This window comes from Plasmodium cynomolgi, chromosome 11, assembly GCF_000321355.1.
Source record: "Plasmodium cynomolgi strain B DNA, chromosome 11, whole genome shotgun sequence".
Lineage (NCBI taxonomy): Eukaryota > Apicomplexa > Aconoidasida > Haemosporida > Plasmodiidae > Plasmodium > Plasmodium cynomolgi.
In genome coordinates, this window is record NC_020404.1 from 50235 (window position 1) to 55418 (window position 5184).

General features: G+C 31.9%; 3 non-coding genes across 3 annotated transcripts; 1 reads left to right on the forward strand and 2 right to left on the reverse strand.

Moving 5' to 3' along the window:
• Positions 1-1807: 1807 nt before the first annotated feature.
• On the reverse strand, positions 1808-1881 carry PCYB_111075. Its single transcript has one exon. It is a non-coding gene; the product is annotated as a tRNA-Arg (tRNA).
• Positions 1882-2688: 807 nt separating this feature from the next.
• PCYB_111076 lies at positions 2689-2760 on the forward strand. The gene has a single exon. It is a non-coding gene; the product is annotated as a tRNA-Trp (tRNA).
• Positions 2761-3676: 916 nt separating this feature from the next.
• On the reverse strand, positions 3677-3750 carry PCYB_111078. Its single transcript has one exon. It is a non-coding gene; the product is annotated as a tRNA-Arg (tRNA).
• Positions 3751-5184: the final 1434 nt, after the last annotated feature.

A 5184-nucleotide genomic window follows, 5' to 3' on the forward strand; every position in this document is an offset into this window, starting at 1 on the left:
AATTATTTTAAAAAATTACACATTAGTAATATGAAACCTTTTATTTCGCACTAGCGAAATGATGTAATTAAATGTGCCTGAAAATATTGGCAAAATTAGTCACCACAGCCTCATGTTACGTTCAAAGGTGTTTATCATTGTTTAGTCACATTATGGGGGAAATACATCTACACGTGCCAGTCAAAACAATCACTTACGTTAACAGCACTTAAAAATTTGTTATTAAGACGCACAATAAGTAACATATTGTTTCCCTAGATTAATTTCTGTTGTGTCAGGAGAAAATCCAAGCACAACGCAGATGTGTTGTATTCCATTTATTTAGACCCATATAACAGACGAGCGAATAACCGCTTCTTTCATTTTCTAAAAAACGTTCGCATATCGTTTGACGCGTATCCGTTTTGTATAATAAAACGGAATATGGCGATTTTCCATCCGAAAAGGATAAATCTTTACAATGTATCTTTATTTACATTACCACCTCACCTTTTATCGTTCACATTGTGGATAAGCAAATGCAAAGGAATGTGCGAGATAGAACGCAATTAAAATAACGCAAGTGCTGCAAAGCGATGCGCATGAGAAGAAAATTCCTCTTCATCCCTTCACAGCTAAGCGGGTCACTACGCATGTTCGTTCTAGCTTCTCATAAAATCCAAATAAACATATATAACATTACTTCCAAAAAAAATGTTGTCCCTAAAATATTTTAATTTTTCTTATGCGCTCTTACCGCAAATGATGCCAAATGTGGGACATGTGGATTACACGTTTTGTAATTTTTTTTTTAATCGTAATTTCTTCTGAAGCGCTTTATCCGTAATTATGTTAATCATTTGAATAACACTTTGATAAGCGTTTAGACCAAATTGGAAACATTTTTCTAATGCAAGCTATATCGTTATATATAGTACCCTTTTTCCCCGTCCTTCTAAGCAATACATTTGCAAGGTCGATGAGTTATAGTTTTTGCGCAATTTACCCATTGGGGGAATTTTCCAAATTACGACATTTTTGAATCATTTCCATTAGGAATATGAATAATTGCAAACACAATTGAATCGTTTTGCTCGTCACAGAACTGTTCTTACGAATTCTTTCCATTTTTACTTCACTACTTCCGATTAAAACGCAACACTTTCCTCGAAGAACTTTCACACATATGTAATTTTAAGCATATGTCATATGTATTATGCAACGAAGCAAATAACGCGAATGTACAGGGAAATGTAATATTATACCATTTCGCATTCTTTTGAAACACATAAAAATGAAAATTATCCTTAAGGGAAGTAGGCTAAGTACATAATGGCATAAACGAAATGCTTTTTTGCAATTCGTATATCCTGTACACATAATTGTTCCATCCAAAAAAATTACTTTTTTTCGCTCAGCAAGTATCTTCCTTTTTTGCAATTTACATGGAATTTTTCTATTCATTTGCGTATTTGTTTTGTTCAGATAAAATTTAACGAACTTGTAATTTTTTTAAAAAAATGTATAATTAATCATTCAACGAGCGTAAAATGTAATCATAAAAAGAACGATTACTTTTTGCGCATAAAAATGGATATAAAAATTAAAAGCATGGAAATTTACTTATTTCCATAAGCCCATAAATAAAAAAAAAAAAAAAATCCTCCACTTTTTTTTTCCAAGAGAATTCTTAAAAATGTTGCGCAGTAGTATTATTTGTTACATATTAAGCCATCCCGCAAAGAGATGTTATTTTTCTAATTAACATTTGACCTATCAATTTTTGTAATATTTTTTTCTTTCTAAATAAAAAAACACAAAGGTATATTACACCAGATGGGACTCGAACCCATAACCTTTGCCTTAGGAAGGCATTGCGCTATCCAATTACGCCACTGGTGCTAATTAATATGTTATTTCCTGCATACTCTATTGTGGAATAATTCGTTCCTCTTCATAAAAATGAAACCTACGAGCTTTGAAGCTTCCCCATATATAATAGAAGCTATAAAAAACCAACGAATGCGCATTAATATGAACTGTAAATGTCTCAAGTGCGTTTAATATAAAAAAAGTAGCAATTTATATATATATTTCCTGCTGTTTGTAAAAGATGTACGCATAAATGGAGACACGCAAATGGGAATATAAACCAACGTCGATGCGTACCATTTTCCTTTTCTTTATTTTTTTCGCAAATTTCTTGCCCGTAAAAATGTTATACATATATTTAGCAATATTTCGCTTACCGAACTGTGCCAATAAATATCCTTTTTTTACATAAACATATAATTTTTAAATTCCAAAATTGTTGATCATAACGCTTTTTTCCAGCATGACACTTTTAACCATGAAAAGGGTCATATTTATGCCCTTTCAAATTGACTTTTTTTAAAAATTTTAATAAAAATTGAATTTTTTTAAGGTAATAATTTGTGACATCAAAATATGTAATATAGAAAAAAAAAAAAAAATAACTTACACAAATTGAATTAAAAAAATATGTGCGCATAAAATGAAACATCAAAACACATATTTTTACATATATCTATATATTTAACAATTACATGTGTTTATATCTATGTTTGTGAGGCTAGGTCGAGCTCATGCATATATGTTATAAACAGCTTCGATTCGACGCAGTTTACTTTTCAATTTTGAGCGAATTTCGCCAGAATAGGATTTAAGTACCATATAAACATTAGCATTGGGCCTATGGCGCAACGGTAGCGCGTCTGACTCCAGATCAGAAGGCTGGGGGTTCGAATCCCTCTGGGCTCACTTTTTTTTTTAGAGCACCGTTGTTTTTTTTTTTTCGTGAACTTTGTTTTAAAAGGTAAAGTTGTCATGCATAAATGACCTTCTCACACAATGTCTGAAAATTCATTTTCGCAGCAAAGCCCCATAATATCGAATATCTGCTTAAAAAATCATTTTCACAAAGGAGAGGTGTCGTACTTGCTCACATGTTACGTGCACACTTGTTCCGTGCGTAACGCACGATTGCAGCTAAAGAATAATCCCATATTTTATATAAAATAAAAAAAAAAAAACATATTTATTTTGTTCATTATCTATTTGTTTCACATAAATTGAGAAAGTGTGCGAAAATCACTTTTCTTCAATTGTGCAGTACGCTATTTTAAATGCAGCAGTTTATTTATACGCGCGGCAATGTTTAAAAGCGCAACAATCCATTTTCCTATAAAATTTTGTACAATTCTGATGCGAATCATTATTGCAGGAAATTTACAGTAGTGCGCATATACACCTTATTAAAGAATCATCTATTTTGCTAAAATTAAATCATTTAATTATGTCAATCTGAAGTTAAATGTGTGTTTGTCAATCTACACGCAAATCGCGCTTTACATATTTAAATTTCTTTTTTTATTCTTTACATAGGCGAATTTTTCTTTTTACCACAACTTACTTTTTTAATAATTTTAATTTTTTGGATAATGAGAAAAAAAAAAAGAAAAAACTATTCGAAAAAGTAAAATGGCAGTTTTCATACCATTTTTTACTTACCCTTATGCAGTATTTTAACACATGTTATTTATATAAGCATTGTGTGTTATAATTTTTCTCATAAAAAATTTCCTCTATAAAATTAATCCAGAATTGCCACAAAAGTTCCCTTCACCTGTTCTTATACTTTCCTATATTAGGAATATTTTCAATGAAAAAAAAAAATTAGGCCGGGCAGGAGTCGAACCCACGACCTCCCGATCCGTAGTCGGGCATTCTATCCAACTGAACTACCGGCCCTTATTTAAATACCGATACAACTGCAGCACTAACTGAAATTATTCTGTTCGTATGCTATTATGAGTGCCGATTAACTCGAATGATTGTATGCCGAAAAAAAAAAAAAAACGAAAAAGGATTCATTTTTTAATACCCCAAAAAAGTGAAATTTCCAAGTAAATTAAAGGGGGCATTTTTTTTTCCCTCCTTATATGATTCTTTTACATAAGAATATATATGACCGCTGCGTGTTATATAGTTATGTATGTTTATTTTATGCAACATTGCAATTACCTTCGGAAAATATGGCTTAACGCAAAAATGACAGAAAAAAACATTCGCGCAAGATGAATTCCTGATAATAATCCCATGCTAACTTCTCACATATCAGGAAAATTAAAATGTAATAGGGACTTGGGCATAATTCCTACTTTGATAAAAATACAGGTGTAATAATGAAAAAAAATTTGCAGGAAAGTAACAATCATTTGTTAATACATACACTTGGTGTTGCTCAAAGAATGCGTATTTTTTCTATATAAAACATTGCTGCCCATTTTAATACCGCCCTTTTCCACGCCATGGAAAAAAGTAATTAATTAAGAAGAGAAAGGTCTTTCCCCATTCTATAATTTTTTTCCTTTCATGACTGTGTTTATCATCTACATTTATGTGTGTATGTAAAATTTGACGATCGATATGATTTTACTTATAAAAGGAAAAAATTTCACAGCTCATACGTCAGTGCTAGAAAAACGCGTTGACGCTTTGGAAGTAGCTTTTAAAAAGGGGCAGAAATATGTCCATGTCCTGTTTTTGTCGATTGATTCAAAACATATCAATACGAACGTACACATTGATGCAGCTCACTTGGACTCGAACATATCCTCTCTAACGACAAGTGATGCTTTATTTCCGTCTTTGCTCTTGAAGCATACATAAAACTATCCAATTTTACCAAAATTATCGTCCCCAAAGGGGGCCTACACATCAGTGCTGCATTAAATAACACAATTCAGGACTGCAAAACGAAACAACATATTTAATTCATAACAATTTGTGCCATTTCACAATTTCCCCCCACCCCTTTTTCTCACTTAAAATGCTGCACACAGTCCCCACGAGAGCAATGTGTTGTCATAAATACGCTTTACACAACCTTACGCTTTGACAAAGGTGTCAGAGCGAAGGGATGCCAAATGGGAATGCCATTCTAACAAAATATTACATACAAACCATTTAATTCGTCACACAAAAAATGATAAAAATTTGCTAACTTTGAAAATTTTAAAAACATTCGAAATTTTTTGACGATTATTTATTTTGCGTGAACCACGAGAACAAATATATCGTGGCCCTAATCAATTTATGCATTGTATGTGCTATTCACGTAAAAGAATAACCCCCCCCCAAAGCACAGCCCTCGTTTTATTCAAGCTGTTTTCAATAACAAAA